This window comes from Tachysurus fulvidraco, chromosome 10 (assembly GCF_022655615.1).
Source record: "Tachysurus fulvidraco isolate hzauxx_2018 chromosome 10, HZAU_PFXX_2.0, whole genome shotgun sequence".
NCBI classification, from domain to species: domain Eukaryota; kingdom Metazoa; phylum Chordata; class Actinopteri; order Siluriformes; family Bagridae; genus Tachysurus; species Tachysurus fulvidraco.
This window is the reverse complement of record NC_062527.1, coordinates 15235327-15255995: the sequence shown is the minus strand read 5'-3', so window position 1 is coordinate 15255995 and position 20669 is coordinate 15235327. Positions and strand designations below refer to the sequence as shown.

Here is a 20669-nt window from a genome sequence, read left to right as displayed (position 1 = left end):
GAGGATTTAAGAAAGAAAAGAGACAAGTGATGCCAGTCTCTGAGATGTCTGAAGGATTTAGTTTCTTCTTTTTTTCCCCCTTTAGAATGAATAATTTTGCCTTGAATACAGTTGGATCATGGCAAGATGTAATGGAAATAAGAGATCCAATACACAAAAACATATATTAACGAAGCTTATTTAACCTTGCAATCCTCTAACATCAGCATTGCATTTCTGTTTAATTAATTTTCAAGCATTTCTCTTTTCATGTTGGCCTTATTCGTTATACTGTCAAAAGCAATCATTCATTTATGTGGCCATTTTATCCTAGCCCGGATATCTGGCAGTTTTAATTTGTGGTTACGCTCGTCTCCACAGTGGAATTAAAAAAAATAAATAAATAAATAAAAAATAAAAAATAATAATAATAATGTAAAAAATAATGAAAGAGAGAAAACCAAGGTCGTTAGGTGTAAAATGAGTTTTGAGGGTGTGGTTTAGTAAGAAATGTGAGTGTATATACATGTCTGTGTGTTATCACGTGACCTATAGCTGGAGTGTATTGTGAGCTATAATGAGAATGCATGGTTCACATGCTCAATCAGCAGTTTCTGTGGTGCTATCTACTTAATGCTGACTCAGTAACACACACACAAACACCAACACACCACATAATAATACAGAGAGAGAAAGATGTGCTACTGTTGCAATTTGGTATTATGATGTAAACGTGTTTTGTTGTTATTTTTAACAATTATATCTAATTTTGCAATGCAGAAAGCAATTTATTCTGTGCATGTGCAGATGTGTGCATAATTATAAGAGAATTTAAATCTTTTGCTCATGATGGCAATTTAGTCCCAATATGACAAATGCGCTAATTAGACACGTATACACACTGAGCTTCTGTTTGTTAACTTGGACAAAACCCAAAGATTTGATTCAGGTGTGAATCAAATGTTTACACCTGAATAAAGGTGTTTTTATGAAGACTGGATGTTTTAAAGCTGTCTCATGTGGATGTTTTTAAAATTATGTACAATTATGTACGGTTGTAATTATGTACGGTACATGTGTGGTAATTTGTTATACTGTATGGTGCAAAAAATGTTAGTTACATTAACAGTTGCATTTTATCAGGATCTTTTAGAAATAAATTGCCCCAAAAAAATATTTATCAACGCTTTATTTTAGTAGGGAAATGAATTTTAGGCAACAGTGTTTGGAAATGTTTTTTGTTTTAATGTTTGTGTTCTTTGCCTTGAACCTATCTGGTATTTTCTGATATTAGGACATTTTTCTTGGGTATCATCATTTATTAATACCATGTTTTGAGTAGGATCTCTGCTTCACAACTCCAGCGTTTCTGTGTAAATTTCATCCTGGTTTTTCTATACAGTGAATAAAAAATAGCCAGTCAATGAATTGGTTGAGAGAAAGTGCCTATGAGTGTTTGCATTGTGCCCTGTGATTTATTAGGACTATGCATGTTGTATATATTGGCGCCATGCTAATCAATTCAAAAGTTTTCATAATCAATTAGAAATGCTGGTAAAGTTGCATTATAACTACTAAATTAGATGTTTGTATAAAAAGGTGGGAAGAAAGTAGTTTTTGCAGATCTTTATGCTGCCAATTTTTTTTTCTAAATGGACATTTACCCAACAGAAGGAAACTTACTGAAATAATCTGCCATTATTGAGTAATCAGTGGAGTAAAAAAATGATGTCGCTCTGGTTAGTCAAAAGCTCTGACTCTCAAATCTCATTTCCAGAGATAAAAGCAAACGGGTATGGATGAAGCTTATGATCAGTGATTACTCATTTTTCATCATAAATATCTAATCTTTAAAGTAAGTGGTTAAATAAATTTTTAATGATATTAATTTAATACATGTTGCTTTAAACTTATAGTTTGATTCTCTTCTCTATGATCTGAAGAACCAAAAAATACAATAAAACAATATTCTTGTTCTCTGTATCTGTTTTATATGCACCACATTGTGTGGAAGTTTTGAAACAAACCATGCTGACAGAATTCAGAATACACATTCAAATAAAACGATGTAAACACAGTGTAAATCATCCAGACCTCATGATTTCAGGCAAGCCCAAGAACAAAGTTATTATTTATTGCATCCTCTACTAAAGCCTTCTCATCCAGTTAAAACTAATAGACTGTGTTATTTGATCTTTAAATTTTTGTTTTACATTCTAGTAGACTTTATTACAACTGAAACATAATCATAACTCTTTTAGAACCACTCGAGTTTAAGTTTACATTTAAATACTGTAGTTAAATTTAAATATATATTTTTTATGATCAAGTTGTGAGCTGGCAAGATATGTCTTTATACAGACTCAATGTTTTTAACCAAGTTGTAGCTTACACACAAGTTTTCAGATGTGATAATTACATTTAAATGAACATTAAGCCAACTAACTGAACGAATTAGTGTTTTTTTCCACACCGATGTTAACATGAAGAGAGAAATCGAGTGAAGAGACAATGCGGCTCAGGTTTAAAAGCAAAACTGAAGGACTTTTACCTCAGATAATGTGACCGAGACTGGTGATGAGAATTCCTTACATTTTAACAGGACAATACTGTAAGTAAGGGTAATTTTAAAAGAATTCGGAATGAATATTTAAACACAACTTTTTATCCTTTTTACTTTTGCAGGTAACCAGAGTTTAAAGTGTTAGAACTTTCCTTTTATGTGCAAAAGAGACTTTTTGTTCTGATCCACTGCAACCCTGACCAGAATAAAATGGTTATTAAAAATGAGAAAATGAGTAAGATAAAGAAAAATGTTAAAACTTCCCTTTTGTGAAGTGTTTTTCTAGGCTACCATGGTAACACAAGGATGCTTCTAACACAAAAAGCAGTTTAAAGAATTAGCCTTTCAGATTGTCGCTGCTGATTAATTCTGCGATTTGTCACTCAGTCCAATTACATCATTTCCCCATTCTACAAGTACTTCTGCAAATTCTTGCCGTGTTGTCATGGTGACCGGAGACCCACTCCAGCAGAAATTGGGACTCTCTGTACTGAGTGGGTAACCTGTTAACCCTGGGGATCAGACACCCCAATAGCACATTAAGTGCCTTTCAACTGGCATGATTAGGGCACTTGACCTCCTTACTGCAGAGAAAGACAGAGATGCAAGGAGAGCATGAGCATTTTCAAAAAAAGAAAAAAAAAACAAAACAAGAAACCCTCAAACAAAATTAAAGCTCAATATCATGCTAAAAAGGTGCTGCATGTTTAAAATGTATTTTATTTTTTTAAACTATTTAAAAACAAAACCCAAACACCAGCAATGCATACAGATTAAAATTTCAAGTTTTTTTTTTTTTTTTTTTTTTGAAAAATTTGAGTGGAAACTAATTAAATATTAATTTCATTTCAGACTGAATCTGGAGTCTAAGACCTAGGACAGTCCACAGGACCAAGAGTGTTCTGGGGTTTTATCTTATTAAATTCAAGTGCTTACGAGCTGCCATCTAAGCTGAGATCTGAGCACAGTGTCTAAGGGACCGAGAGGATGACTTGTCATGAGCTGTAGAGAGATTTAGAGGCAGAACAGCAAAGGAGCAAGTACTGAGACTTGTGGGACACCAGTGGAAATGCAGAAAGCAGATCACCAGATATGACTGAGCAGGTAGGAAGAAAACCATTGCCATGCTATAAAAAGAATGACTTATTATTTAATGAGAGCATGAGTGACTCACTCTATTTATAAACATATAGAAAAAAGACCTCACCTCATGCATTCAGTGATCCCCAAGGAAACACTGAATTTTCAGCAATTACGGATGCAATCGTTCAAGCATGAAGAGTGCACTTAATCTTCTGGTTCTCAGGCTCACTAACCCTGTAAAATACACTAACCCAGAACATGGCCAGATCATCATCAGTGTAAACATCAAACAGCTCAAAATAATGTGCAAGCCAAATTATCTGCAACAGTGTCAATGCTAAGCTATAAGTCAGAGGAGGTATCAGGCTTTAAACAGGGAATATGTTTTGGCAGAGTATCTCCTCAGTGTCAGATGTACAAAGCAGAGACAGATAATGAGCAAGTACAGGCTCAGTGCCCACAGCCTCACCTTTTGAAAAGGGCAAGCTGAGAAACCGCTTGTTGTCCAGAGAAGAGAGACTATGTTCCAAGCACCACAGGTAATCTCAAGACAGATTCATTTTTCTTTTATGAAACTAATTTGCCTGCAAATTCCAAACTTGTATGTGGAACTTCAAAATTTCACCTTTGGAAAAATTAGATCTATCTGGGGGGAGCTTGCAAACAAATCCCTTGCTGCTAGATATGAATTCGCATTTGCCTCTATCATGTGCTGTACTTTTTTTTTTGTATGTTGTATGTGTCGAGTGTATTTTCAAGTATTCCAGAAATCAAGTCCATTGTAGTTCAGTCCTTTGATGTCATCACTGCATGGAGTAAGAAGTTTGCTAGTAGTGTGTCAGTTAGCTTGGGCTTTTGTTTGTTGTTTGGTCTGTGTCATACCTGCAGGAGGAAAAACTTTTGATGTATAATATATTGCCATCTTGTCACTTGCTAGCTGTGCTAGTGTGTGTGTGTGAGTTAGTTATATCCCTCATATAATCTTAACCCTCTATACAACCTTTTCTTTATTTAATAATTTTGCTACAGGCTGCCCAAGCTAGATACTGTATGTAACAGTTCATGATTTTTTTATTTTTTTTTTTGAGTTTCCTTTCATTGGGAATTAGATAAAGCATGCAAAAAGTCACCAGAAATTGGTAACCAGTGGTTGGCTGTTGGGAGCAATGTACAATAAGTGATGGTGATCTCAGATGAAACACTGATCAATTTTTGTTTTGTATCTTTAAGTAAAGCACAGTGTTGTGGAAGTTTGAGAAAGGTATAAAGTATCACACTAGTAGGCACGAGCAAGAGTAAAAAGGTTTCACAATTTATTGTGTGCTGCTGCGCAACAGGACCCAACACTCCTCATGTAGCATGAGTGAGGCAGAGCCCTGATCATTGATTACATGAAGATTTTATACACATAATTCAAACAAGAAAGCATGTAAGAGAAAAACATCATGAATCATTGGCTTAGATGCAAAACGCCTGCTCACCTCCTGATCAAGCTAAATATTCTGTAAAGAACATGAGAAAGATTGGAGAGAGTTGCATATGGCTGTGCGTTCAGCCAGGTGTGTGTAGACAGAGAAAGCAGTGGCAGCAGAAACCATTCACAAGAGTGTTTGTCGCACAGATCTAATTAACCTACAGGGAGAGCACATCTTCTCACATGACCTCTGACCCCAACATCTGCTGAGTGTGCTTCCCTCTCCATTACATAGATGGAATTTTTTTTGTATAGGTTTGTGTTAAAGCTACTATTCAAGAACAAATCTATCAAATTTTAAATTGGATGTGTTAAGCTTTATTTCCATTAGTTTCACCAAAGGCAGAACTAATACAAAATGAAATATGAACTGATTTCAATCTTCCTAATTAAAAAAAATATATATATTTGACATGATAATGTGTAGGGTTGTGTATCAAAAGAAATTTTCCGATTCCGGTTCCAGTTCTGCCTTACGATTCCCGGTTCTGATTCAGATTCCGTAATAAAAGAAATGTGACAAATAATGCACAATACTTAAACAATTCCATTTGTGTTTATTAATCACTCTTTAAATATTTTAAACAGAGCATTTCAATTCATATCAATTTAAATTTAAATAAATCCAACATCAAATTTAACATCCAGAATTACAACTTAGCAAAACAGTTAGCAATTCTTCTGAAGAAAAATGAACGTCTGCTTTCTGTGGGAGAAGACGAGACCTTTCGTGGCTTATTGTATCTCCAGCTGTGGAGAAAACCCTCTCAGAGGAGGTAGATTTGCTTCATTGTTGTAGCTTTGGGAAATGAATCCAAACTTTAGACTTTTTTTTAGACATGTTTAACACAAAGCGAACCTCAGCACAGCAGAACAAGTGACTGAATTCTGTGGTAAGCTGCGTTAATTTGGTTGCGTGACTGTAAAACAATATTCATGAGGTAAGACATTTAAAGTGCTATTTAAAGTGACCGCTTCCAGCGCTTTGTCCGTCATCTCATCGGAACCGCGTTTGGAATCGAAACTTAAAAACTCTGCGCGGTTCCGGTTCCTGTTAAAAAACAGAACCGGTTCTGAATAAGTTTTACAGTCTGAATAAGAACCGGTTCTCGGTTCCCAATCCTAATAATGAGAGACTTCTTTAGTTCCACCTACTAACAGAGCAGTTTTATGCCACTAATCTGCAATAATATGCTCCATACGGTAAAAAGTATATTTCCAAAATGGTGTATAAGGGAAAGACCAACATAGTGTTACGGCCACCACAGGAGTTTCAGTCAGTGTTGTAATGTAACGGAGTACAAATACTTCGTTACTGTACTTAAGACTGGCATCATTACATCATGCATAACATTTTGGTGTCCACTTTTGTCATTGTAAATAATACCATAACTTTTGGCTTACTATGTAGTCATATAATATATAATATAAAACTCTTCTTGTTTTAAATTCTCACTGAGGGCTAAAACCCCTAAAGATGAAACCCTAGAACCGCCCCTGCACTTACGCCTACCGAAAATCACTGAAATTTTACTTTTTACTTCAAATACTTAAGTACAGTATATATCAGATACTTTAAGACTTTTACTTGAGTAATATTCTAAAACGTAACTTTCACTTCTACTCAAGTATTGCTTTCTAATACTTTATACAACACTGGTTTTAGTGCATCTTGACATGGATTCTTATGGATACATATTTTTTCTTGGAAATGTAGAAACAAGCACATTGTTCATTAATATAGCTAGAGCTTGGTGTGCAGCTTGGCATTAAGATGTTGATTGAGTACACCATCAACCAAGCATTTATAATTACGTTTAATATCACTTAAACACAAAGCAATAACCTGCCAAAAAGCAGAAAGGTCAAGCAGTGTTTCAATGGAGTGTGTGAAGCACAGAATCAGTCAACCAAATTATTACAGACTTGTACTCAGCTTCCTAGCATTTAAAAGAAATAATAAAAATAATGGATTGAAATGTAAGTGCACTGCACGTCATGTGACTTCAGCTAGAGGTGGAAATGTCACTTCCAGAATTAACCAATGGCTCAGAAATGCCATTAAGAATAACATTATCAACATGACTGCCAGTTTAAAACTTCAGCTAAAAGAAATACAGCTACTTCCATTTGCTAAGGAAACAAGTTAACCTTTACAAATAATGTGAATGGTTTTGCTCCTTTCATTTTCAGCAATGTCAAAAAAATCAAAATTTTCAGCTGGCTTTCTTATCGCAGTACTTTGGTGCAAAAGATTTACAAATTAACCTCCTGGTTTTTATTGGAACAGGATTTAAGTGCACAGGATTTAATGGTGTAATACTAAACTCAGAAGCTGTGCTTGTTTCTCTTCTTTGGTTCAGGACGGCCCACTTCATATACAGAAGAGTTTAAAAAAAGGTGTTAGACACACTTTTGACACGTTATTTTGGAAAAGTATCAATAGACATCATTTTTTAGCTAAATGATGATATCCTATTTCTTTACTTAACCCTGTTCTTTTTAGGGTAGTTTTATATTCATATATAAAATAGTATAACACTCAAATTACACTGAGTTTCAGTTGCTAATGAAATTAAAAGCGATGGAGGTTAAGAAGTCTGTTAAATAAGACACTTGACAGTTAATGAGCGTTCTTGCTACCTAGGTTCCTTTCTTCTATTGTTTCATGTTGTTCCGAATATAGGATTTGTGCTTTTATTAACGATCACTTACAGTATACCACATAATGATTAAGAGCTTATTTTCTTCTATATCTGTCTCACTGGATTCTGTTATGGTTCCACCTGATGTAAAAAGACTGCAGGAGCCAAATTTGATCATTTCTTTACACACTAGTCTGAGACTCATTAGCTATCTAATTGAAATTCAAAGCAAATCAATGCTGTATCACTTAGGGAGAGGGCCCATCAGTTTACTCATCTGAATTCATATTCATTTCATCATGGTTTACAGTTTGTAATGGTGTCGGAGCATTTATATGCAAAGCCTGGCTGTGGACAGCTACAGATACTTGTAATGTTGTTCGCTCACATTAATCAACCGGAAATACGAGCAACCCACTGGGAACTCTCCCGAGCCTTTCTATTACTACTCGAGCATTGATCTCCACTCTCATTCATTCAGGTCCATTCATCTTTGTTCATTTTTAATCACTTGCATTCATGTTCATTTGTCTCATCTCCATCCAGACTCATTTTTTTGCACTCCTCTCCATTCATCTCCACCCATCATCAATAAAATTCTTTTATCTCCAAACATCTCCTTTCATCTTCATTTACTGCCATTCATGTCCACTTTCCTCCATTAATCTCCACACATTTTTAATATCTTCTCATTTCCACTCATCTCCAATAATACCCAGTCATCTCCTCTCCTTCATTGTCTATCTCATCTCCATTCATGTCCACTCATCTCCATTCATCCCCATCCAACTTTATTCATATATATTAAACTTATCCCCACACATCTCTTCTTACCTCCAGTCATTCCCAGTCATGTTCCTCTCATTTCCTTTCATCTCCAATAATGTCCAGTCTTCCTAATTCATCTCCAAAATATCCATTCATCACCAGTAATATTCACTCTTACCCATCCCTTCATTGTTTATCTTCACTCATCTCTATTCCTCCATTCTTCTTTAATCTCCAATGATCTTGAATCCTCTCCTCTCCTCTCCATTCAACTTCTCTCTATTCATTTCCACTCAACTGCATGCACCTCCATTTATTGGAAATCACCTCCAATCCTCTTCTTCCTCTATCCATTAAACTACATTCCTAGTCACCACCAATCACCTTCACTCATCACCACTGATCCTGAGACATCTCCATTCTTCACTAATCTCCTATGATCACCAGTCCTCTCATCTTATCTCTATTCCTCTCCACTGATCCCCACTTATTTCCAATAATCTCAATGCTTAGACCCATGAAATGTGAAAGCAATAACAGATGCACTAGAGCCAGACTGTAGTCGCAGAAAGCAGTTGAGCCAAAACATCAAAGTTTATTTTCAGTAAAATCAAAATGTTCAAGATTTTTAGGCCAGGATGAAGCAGATCTTTTCTCTGTAGACTCAAAACTGTAGGAGAAGCTAAGCAAATGCCCCAGTATCTGTCCTAATTAAAGAAGACTGACTAGAAAAATACAAAAAGACATAACAGACAAAAGACTGTTTTGCAGCAGTAATTCCCAGTGTGACCCAGTCCTCCACTCCAGCAGAACTGAATAAGAGCTTACTTTTTTTTTGCAAGCCTACTTTACTGTGTGAGTATTTGGGGAAGGCATATTACACCACTTTACCCTTGTAAAGGCACAACTGATTTGTTTTGCCCCAGAAAACTTCTCATTATGTATCACTTGTAAGATCACCTCCTTTGACACACCTAATACAATGCTGTGAGACAAGCTGCCGCAATGCTTTTTCTCTCCTTGTTATGGTACGAAGCAGCAGTATTGATGTATCACTTGATAGATGAGAATGGAGTCATTGACAGCACTGAGAATCGGGAGTGTAGAGATGTGAGGGCATCCCAGACCCTTCCAGATGACTCAAGTCTCTTTCACTCCATCAGCAATTACCTGTCAGAGCTAATTTTATATAGAGATACTCTCTTACTCTTACTCGTTTCCATTTCCATCATCTCTGTCCTTTGATAAACTGCCTCTTGAGGTTTCATTTCAGATATAGTACACAGTGTAGCCTTCAGTGTGATCTGATATATGAACAATTGAGGCTAATGACAAATTGCTTATTGAGCGTAGCCGAATTGTTCAGTAATGGAGAATCAGTTTTAACTGTGTATCTGTGTGTAGGTGTTTGTGAGTGTGAGATTGTGTAGCAATTGAAATTTAATTTAATTTCAGATATACTGCTTATAATTTTCCACTGTGCATAAAAGTGCAAATGTGCTATAATTACAGCTTAGATGAAGGACCAAGGCTTAATGGGACCATTATTTACCCCCACCCTCACCCCCACCCCGCACCCCAGAAAAATCTGCACTCAAGGGTGTTACTAAGTCATGCACACAATGTGTATATGATTAGAAGTGTGTGTTTGTGTGTGTAGTCTGTCTGCACTGTTGTTGAGAGGGGGATCAACCATAGTAGAGATCTTGCTCTCACTCTTCCTCTCCATCCCTGTAGGCATGAGCCACTTTAATTCCAGAAACATTTTATTACTTCTCTTCGACTTTATCTCAACAGACCCCTCCCTATCCACCTCTCTAAAGCTTGTTAAAGACATTTTACCGTTAATTAGACGAATGTCCACCCACACGTAATTCACCCTGTTTTATTAGACTGACCTCCAATTTTCTTCTGTTTGGGATTTCATCACTCCTCGGTGATGTAGCCTCTAGTTCTGTTAATGTGAAACTTTTGATTTCCCTTATGCATTCTGGGAGGTGTAGTTCTGAAATTGAGCTGTAGTAGTGAAATGGAACATGATAGAATACAATAAAGGTTGATTTACTGTAGGTGTTCTGCTTCAGTCGTCAGGAATCGATTTCCAATGCTTTATATAAAATGTGCTGTGATTCTCAATAAGTAAGTGTGTGTGTGTGTGTGTGTGTGTGTGTGTGTGTGTGTGTGTGTGTGTGTGTGTGTGTGTGTGTGTGTGATGCTCTGTTATGTTTTAAGTGCTGTTATGTAGCATTGAAAATGGCACTTAAATTTAAGTGGGCATGTTTTTGAAAACTGTCTTAGAACAGCTCTGCCTCTCTCTATGTCTATATATAATATCTATCTATCTATCTATCTATCTATCTATCTATCTATCTGTCTGTCTGTCTGTCTGTCTGTCTGTCTGTCTGTCTGTCTGTCTGTCTGTCTGTCTGTCTGTCTGTCTGTCTGTCTGTCTGTCAATTCATTTCTAACTGCATAATGACAACACTGACTTAATTAACTGGTTTATACTAATTAATTGCAGCCAACATGAAGTTGTACCTGCAGTATACCAGTTGTAGCTGCATACTTGCAACATGTCGTCTTTCGACCCTTCACCAAACGTTACTCTATAGTATATTACAGTTTACTACAGTTTGCTAAAGTTTACTAAAATATAGTAATTTATCACATAAAAAACAACATAATTTTATTTGGGAATGATATTCAGAATATACTATTTTTAGACTGTTGATCATTCATCTACATGTTCAGTTGTTTTACTACATTTTCCACAATCCCTTCTAAATCCATGCTGATGGTGTTGGCTGTGAGATTTAGCTTCCATTTCCCCTTAGTGTAAATAGTTAAGTAGCAGTGAGAAAGGAGGAGCTTGGAATCGAGTTCGGATTTATTTTCGGCCTCCTTACTTGTTTGTCTTGTTAGCATGAAGCTAGGCAGATAATTATGTGTGCATGAGTTTGATGTAGTTTATTTTTTCTTCTTTTTCCTCAAAATCGGGCACTACAGAGTCAATAATGATTTAACAAGACAAAATGTTTTAAATGAACTAAGTGTTATTTTGCTGTTGATGTTTGGGCAGCCATGTTGATTTGATGCTAAGACTTTCAGTAGGGGCATTTTTTTTCTTTCTCTCCATAGCCTGAGGTGATAAATTCCAAGTTATATTCAAATGCTGCATTAGTACGTGTAGCACTCTGCTCAAACAGATTGGTTTCCAAAAATCTATTTGTACAACTGCTGACATATACAGTACAAGACTGAGCCACCTCTTATTGCAACAAGCTATTTTTTTTTCTTTTTTGATGGGGAAATAATAAATAAAATAATAGGAAGCTATTCCAGTATGTATATATCAAGGTTGTTATATACCTCAAAACAGGATGCTTGTTTTGTCATCCCTCTACTTTTGTTTTCACACACCTCTTTAACACTCTTTAAAGCTTTAATTCTGCAAACATTCTCAAATTTAAACTTGATGTTTACCCATGAATTTTCTAATAACATCAGTGGAATTCAACAGAAACTTGAAATAATGGCCACTTCTTAAAGGCTTTTTTGAGAGCAACATCTTCCACCCTTGTCTAGTTTTTGTCCCGAGGCCTTGTTTCCCCATTAATGGTTAACATATCCCTTGAAATCCCATTACATCGTTTAGCTGAAACTGCCTTCCACCCAACCGCCATTCGCACAGGCATTTTATTTGTTTTATTCTGTAATGAAATGTGAAATAGTAATTATGTTGCAGTGAAAAAGGGCAGCGCTGTTAGTGCAGTAAATCCTACATAGCGATTAGGGTGTCTCTCACAGCTCTCCCCATCTCTCTACTCTCACATTCTTTCTTGCTTTCTCTTGTTCTAAAGAAGAAAGGTGTCCTCTCTTAACCCCCCCCCCCCCCCACACACACACACACACACACATCCGCAATCTTTTACTCTTCATCCCTACAGATATGCAGGAGAGAAATATTATTACATCAAAGCAGCTTGACATTAACACCAATAATTCTGTGTGCTTTTGTTTAAGGCAGAAAAATAAGTAGTTTGATTTCATGCCTGAGGAGCCCAGGAGAAACACATACAATGAGAGAGATACAAGTTGAAAGTATTGGCATGAAAAGAATATTTTGAACTTTAAGGTTTAGTTAGCTCACATCAGTTCTGCGTCATTGTGAGAAAAAGACACATACATAGATGAAGACAACAGTGACTGTCTCCTGCACTTGACCAAAAAAACAAATCCAAGTGTGTTTAATTCAGTCTGGATAAAGATATCGGTGATATTGATGTAAAGAATGGCTCAAACACACCAAAACCAAAAACAAACATGAAAATAAAACACAACCCCATTACAGAAAAGTTTATCCAGCCATTCATTCTCTACACTACTTTTCCTACTGGATCTCATGGAACCTGGAGTGAATCCCAGAGGCTCAGGGCACAAGACAGGGCACACCATCGATATAGGATGCCAGTCGTGCACACGCACTCACACACCCACTCACACACGGAGGAGTTGATCTAAAATTCAATGAATTTGATTAATTTATTGACATGTAGTGAAATGCTGTTTTATAAAAATAGTCAAAATAGAGTCAAAAGGAAATTTTAAAAGAATTAAAAATAAAAAGGCCATTAAAAGAAAACTTGTTAGATTAAGAAGATAATACAGAAGTTCTTAGTTCTGTCATTTTAGTTTTAGCTTGTTTAAGCGATTGGTGAAGAGGTGAGTCTTTAGTCTTCATTTAAAAGCCATCGTTTAGTGCTTCAGACACTCAAGCTGAGTTCATTCCATCACTTTTTAATGCAAGTACAGAGAAGAGCCTTCATGCATATCTACCATGTTTCCTGAGGGAATGAAATGTATTTGAGGTGTACTTGTGGCTTAATAAAGTGCTATAAACAAAGGATTGATACATGGCTTGTAGTTGCGGAGTCGATTAGTTTAAAGCTATTTAGTTATCAATCTGTGTTTTAAATGTTATTTCAGCAGATAGACACCATTTGGATGAAGTGCAAGTGTGGCGGAATAATGTGCGACATGTACAGCTGCGTTCGGGATCAGTGGTGATGGTGCACAGGGGAAGACCTGCCAGGAACAAGTCGTTATAGTCCAATCTCCAAACGACAAGGATATTGAGCAGCATCTCTGGAGAGTAATGACTGAAGCCCGCTGAAAGGGAACCAGCAAAGTGACCAGAGAACTACATCAAGGTTTCATGTGTGTTCGGATGTGTGTTCAGTGTGGTCTCTGGGGAGATGACAAGAATTTGATGTCAAGACACAACTCCAGGGATATACAGCTCGTTCTTTCAGGGATTCCCTTTTGGATGATAAGCTGTCAGAATTGCTGAAACTGTGTGGATAAGTTACTTGACACCACCATAGCAGTAATAGGAAACACACACACTGGAAAAGCAGAGCAGGTAAAGGCAGAAAATGGAAAAACCATTTTTGAAAAGCAAGCATCTGGTCTTGTAGGGGAATGTGAAAAGACTTCGACCTTGGGCCGTGTGAAAAGCCTGCATGATGTCACTTGATATGACTATATCTCAGGGTAGAAAGACTTCTTCTGTGTCTCATGAGAATGAAATGAGTCTCAGGAGTCTTTTAATCTGGATAAGGACTGACAATGAGGCTTATATAGCAGAGTAAAGTTTGTCAATAACAGCTGCAAGGGATCCATGCCCGATTAAATCTGATTAAAACCTAAAGAACCTGCTGTGGCTGATACTTGTTTTTTTCTTTTTACTTTAATCAACTGTAGCTTTAGCATGTGCATCACATAAATAGATCATATAGATCGGTTTACTTGGATATATAGGTTTGTGATAAACTTAATGTATGCAAATCAATAAACTAGCTTTTAATGCTGGGGCTTTTGCCTTCACACACATCTCTCATTTATTTCCCTAAAGCTTCAATACTGTAAACAATCCTACGTTTAAAACTGATTTTTCTCTCTAAATATTCTACCACCAGTGGAATTCACCAGAAGAGTGAAATGTTTGCTGAAGTGAATCCCTGCAGTCACTCTGACTTTAAAGGTAAGATTGAATGCCCATGTCCTAGAGCTGCTAAAGTGAGAACTGCTTGTAGGCAATTGTATTATTTCTCTCCTTCCTCTACAATTGGCTCAACAAATGGTTGTTAACACCTGCAGTGTCCAGTGTTGGCTTGTCGTAAAATGTTTCTAACACTTTGTCAGTATGTAACCGGAGGTTATGGAGTTATTTACAGGGGAAGTCATGAAGTGAATGGGGGTCTTACAAGAGCATCTGAAACACTGTGGATGGGATCAGATTCTGCAGGGAGGTGAGGACTGCTGATGAGAATGAGAAGCTTTAGAGTATGATACTAAAGCCAGAAAAACCTACAAGATATTACACTAAATATTATTATACAGAAGACCCTGATATTACAGAAGACTACCTTTTCATTCAGATAATGAAATCAAAGTAAGAAATTTTAAGGCTTATTGAGTTTGTCAGGCATTATCTTTTGTTTTTAATTGTCTCTTTTTATCTCATTATTTAAAAAAAAATCCAAGTTTATACCACTCAGATGAGGAAAAGCTGTAACTTATCTGTAGTTTAAATAAACCTTTAAATATTAAAGCTTTTAACTTTGCTATCATAACTTTTTTGATTTTTTAAGTTTAGTCACATAAGATTTATGCATAGATTAACTAAATAAAAAATTTGTATAGACGGGTATTAAATATAAGGCATGTAATAAATAAAATGTTTTGGAGATGCCAAAAATGCTTTATTGCCATGGTAACACTAACTCTCCTAATGTCAGCAGCTCTCAGATAGTATCACCAAATTCCTATTTTAAAGCCAATGTGTATAAATGATTTACATTTCTTAGCAGTCATGAGGGAGATAACGTGATATTTACTTAACAAATGTATTTCTTTTATTAATTACTTCCACAGTGTATGATCACCTGAACAGAAGTGACAGGGGTGACATTTCTCTCTTTTTTTAATTTTAATTTTTTTTCCAGTTCTGTAGTAGAGGTGGCAGCTGCAAGTGCAGATTTGATTGTAACAGATTTGAAGTGCAAATAAACAACTAAAAATTTAAAACAAGAGTTTTGTTGTAATGTATATTATATGTATACACACACAGTGTGTGTATGTATGTATGTATATGTATGTATATAGGGGCATGGTGGCCTCACACCTCCAGGGTTGGGGGTTTGATTCCCGCCTTGTGTGTGTGGAGTTTGCATGTTCTCCCCGTGCGTCGGGGGTTTCCTCCAGGTATTCCGGTTTCCTCCCCCGGTCCAAAGACATGCATGGTAGGTTGATTGGCATCTCTGGAAAATTGTCTGTAGTGTGTGATTGCGTGAGTGAATGAGTGTGTGTGTGTGTGTGTGTGTGTGTGTGTGTGTGTGTGTGTGTGTGTGTGTGTGTGTGTGTGTGTGCCCTGCGATGGGTTGGCACTCTGTCCAGGGTGTATCCTGCCTTGATGCCCGATGACGCCTGAGATAACCTGAGATAAGATAGGCTCACCGTGACCCGAGGTAGTTTGGATAAGCGGTAGAAAATGAATGAATGAATGAATGAAAAAAAAAAATATATATATATAAATATATATATATATATATATATATATATATATATATATATATATATATATAATGTATGTGAATATATACATAAATAATCTCCTACTTCACTCAGTGACTACTAAATATAATGTAAACTATATCATTAGATTATACGGAGTGAGCAGGCTGTATGACCGAACAGTGTTTGAGGCGCTTCCAGGTTTTCTTTTTCTTCTGTTCTTTCTATAGTATTTTTAGCTGGAAAAACTTTGCTTTTATTCTCACAAAGCTTCTGCAATCTTGATGTGATAAAAATGACAGCAAATATTTATTGGGACACATTCAAAATCACACACTGATCTATAACGTGTATGCTAAACACCTATATGATTTGAAATGCCAGCCAAAGGAAATAGGGGAAATCCACTGAGACTGTGTGTGCCCAGGGTTATGGGGATTATCAAGCGTGGCAAGGATTAGCCTTCCCCTGCTGCCAACCTTATCATGCTACACACAGACACAGTAAGATGCTGGTGTTCGCAACTGTAAAAGAAAATGGTGACCAATTTTCAGGTTATTCTATGAGCTGGACCATTTACCATTTTATAGGTTTATCTGTTTATTGGAAATGTTAGTCAGCAAAGTTTAGAGAGAGACAGACATAGACAGACAGATGATCATTTTGTCTCCAATGTGGCCGGCATACACAGGGGCACCCTAAACATTTGGGGGGAGAAATAATTTTGTCCCAATGACACGTTTTTTTTAATATTTAAATATATATATAATTTATTTAAAATTATTAAAATTATTTTATAATATTTAAAATATCATTCCATTCATTCATTTTCTACCGCTTATCCAAACTTCTCAGGTCACGGGTATATTTAAAATATGTTTCTTATTTTAGAAATACTGTACATCCAAATACTTTCCAAATTCCTAAAATATTGCCTGTGATAAGTACCCTGAAAATTTCCATGTAACGATTATAGGAACCGGATTAAAAAGCTGGTTGGATTTAAACCCTACTCAAAATGGAAGTAAATCTTTTTAATTCAGTGCAAGTAATGTGTCGATTTGTTGCGGAGACCTGGGTTTAAAATGGCTATCACTATTTCTATCACCAGCACTTGTCAAAACAAAATTATTCTCATGGTTGGTGAGAAGGACAAAAGATGGACGAAAGAACAAACTGTATAACACGCTTCCTTCCACCAGGAAGCGTGTTATACAGTTTGCTCTTCTGAAACTTTTTGGGAATACAACAGAGGTTGGCCAATTAAAAATGAATTGTGTGTGTGGTGCATGTACATCGGTGCACTAGAACCATTTTCCTGGTTAAACAGAGTCTGCTTGATTACTCGAGCCTTTATGGAGGGCAACACATCACTTTCATCTTCGCCATGATCTCCCTCTCTGTCTCACACCCCATTTATCAACTGGCATCACTAGCATCCCTCATTTCCTTCATTTTTTCATGCTAAACACACACACTTTGTGGAACAGTGTTTGAAAATGAATGCTGTTTTCCCCCTTCATTTTTCTATCTAATGGAAAAATAATCAAGCACGTCAGAAAACAAACAGCCCTTTGAGCACTACACACTTCACCAAGCAGAGAATGTATGTTCATGCCTTTTAACTGTGTGTGACTGTTTATATTCATTAATACAGAACACTTTTCTAGCACACTGAGCACTCTGGAGTGTGCACTGGAAATTGTGGTTACTCCATGAAGGAGGTCTGTCAGTAGTAATGTTCATTCTAACCCTGTAGTGTGTCACTAATGTGTTAAGGATCACTCTGGGGTTTGCATCGGTCATGACTGTTTTACAGGCTCAGGTAGAGAAGGCTGTGATGTCCATATGGAACCGTGCCAGGGATTGATCTACTGTACATGGTCAGCCATTGTCTCATGTGATTGTTGTGTATGGAGCCGGCCAGAGATTTTCATGCCTTCTTTTAACCAATGTTGTGTCAGTCAGCTGTGGTCCGGTCTTTATCAGCAAGGGAGTTTACGATGAGCAGTTAGTTCCTCAGGTTGCCCTATTATAAACTGTTGTAGAAAGGACATTATTTACATTTACAATATCTACTGTAGAGTGTCACCCAAATGAGGATGGGTTGGTTCCCTTCTGAGCCTGGTTCCTCTTAAGGTTTCTTCCTCATATAATCTTAGAGAGTTTTTCCTTGCCGCCGTCGCCTCCGGCTTGCTCATTAGAGATAGGGATAGATATATAGTATTTTAAATTTTTAATAATCTTTTTCTATTAATTTTAAACTTTAATTGTATACATTCATTTATTTATTTTTTAATAAAAATGATTTTCTCCTCTGATTATTATTATATATTTATCCCCCCCCCCTTCTTTTCTGTTTCCATACTTCTGTAAAGCTGCTTTGAGACAATGGGAATTGTTAAAAGCGCTATACAAATAAATTGAATAAATTGAATATGAAGACCTGGAAATGGTCATAGAAATGGTACTCGAACATCAATATAAACTTGGAGCTCAGACAATTCCTTGTCAACACGTCTCCATTAGTTTGGCTAAACAGGTGGCACATGTCCGCTGAATTGTATATTGTGACAGGCTGATGTAGCAGGTAAGAAAATCAGAGACTCTTATGGGTCAAAATCTTGTCATCCAATGAATGTAGGTGGCCCCAGATTGAACAGCTCTCAGTGGGAAGTAATAAATAATCAAACGCAAACATTCTACTTTCCTCAGACGTGGGTAAGCAGATCTCCTCCAGGGCCATCAATGTTATATCCATGGTGCAAATAAACAGGGGATCCATTATTAAGTTGGCATTCACTGAGCAAAGACCTAAGCAAAAAAAATTGTGTAGCTTTTTTGAAAATTTGTTTTTGTTTAAAAGCTTTCTGAGCAACGGGAAAGAAAAAGGATCATTTCACCAGTAAAAGCCACACACTGTTTTTGCCCTGCAGCAGCTTCAAGTGCCCGGTTGCTGCATAAATGGAAAAAAAAACAACAAATCAAACTTATTCAAGAGCCTTCAATTTTTTTTTCGATTGATCAAAACCATGTGTGTGTGTTTTTTTAAACACAGGCATGGAAAAAGTGTAATAAAAATGGAACTGGTGAATTGAGGAACTGGTGAAACCAATCAAAGGGAACTAGGAAATGAGAGTAAATGAGTACATTGTGCATACATCTGTCCCACTTTGGTTTCCAGACTGAGGGAAGAGATAAGGATCAGAATCGGGGTGCTGTATGTGGTGTAATGAGTCAGGACATTGCCGAGTCAATCTCAGCATGTGTTAGTGTGTGACGTGTCTGGCCATGAGTGAGTCGGGACATTTCCATTTCATCTCAGCATGTGTTTAAACTGTGTGACTGAAAGATGAGTCAGGATATTTCACTCGCATGCTCAGGGTCTCAAAAGTAAATATGTCTCTCTCTATCTCTCTCTCCATCCCTTTCTTTATTCTGCTATAAGGATAAAAGGAAACAAAAAAAGGATAACAGTTAAGGATAAGGTACATTTCTTAAAAATTACCTTTCTTTCATGTCTCTTCTTTCCCTCTGTGTGTGTTTGTGTAATAGTTAATAGTAATAGTTCTCTATCTCTGCCAGAGTTTATTCCAGCCAAGTAATCATATACAAACTCACTGTACTGTATATCTCTCATTCAGGTTTGGAGGTTGGACTAGCTGGACTAGTGAAATTCCTTGAGGCATACTATCCAGCTCACAGTTTTAGTGTCTGGATGTAAACGGCCATTTTGGAGATCAAGACTCACTCACAAACCTCCACAGCACAGGTCTCTGAGTCACACACTCACTCACTCACTCACTCACTCACTCACTCACTCACTCACTCACTCACTCACTCACTCACTAACAATCTCACTCACTCACTCACTCACTAACAATCTCACTCACTCACTAACAATCTCACTCACTCACTCACTCACTAACAATCTCACTCACTCACTAACAATCTCACTCACTCACTCACTCACTAACAATCTCACTCACTCAGTAACAATCTCACTCACTCACTCACACACTCACTCACTCACTCACTCACTCAGTAACAATCTCACTCACTCACTCACACACTCACTCACTCACTCACTCACTCACTCACTAACAATCTCACTCACTCACTCACTCACTCACTCACTCACTCACTCACTCACTCACTCACTCACTAACAATCTCACTCACTCACTCACTCACTCACTAACAATCTCACTCACTCACTCACTCACTCACTCACTAATACTCTCACAAACAATCTCACTCACTCACTCACTCACTCACTCACTCACTCACTCACTCACTAATAATCTCACTAACAATCTCACTCACTCACTCACTCACTCACTCACTCACTCACTAATAATCTTACCAACAATCTCACTCACTCACTCACTCACTCACTCACTAATAATCTTACCAACAATCTCACTCACTCACTCACTCACTCACTAACAATCTCACTCACTAATAATCTCACTAACAATCTCACTCACTCACTCACTCACTCACTCACTCACTAACAATCTCACTCACTAATAATCTCACTAACAATCTCACTCACTCACTCACTCACTCACTCACTCACT

At 36.9% G+C, this 20669-nt stretch overlaps 1 long non-coding RNA gene across 1 annotated transcript; it reads left to right on the top strand.

Moving 5' to 3' along the window:
- The first annotated feature begins 3397 nt into the window (after nucleotides 1-3397).
- LOC113654957 lies at nucleotides 3398-13950 on the top strand. The gene is made up of 2 exons (XR_003443591.2): nucleotides 3398-3646; nucleotides 13499-13950. It is a non-coding gene; the product is annotated as an uncharacterized LOC113654957 (long non-coding RNA).
- The last annotated feature ends 6719 nt before the right edge of the window (nucleotides 13951-20669 follow it).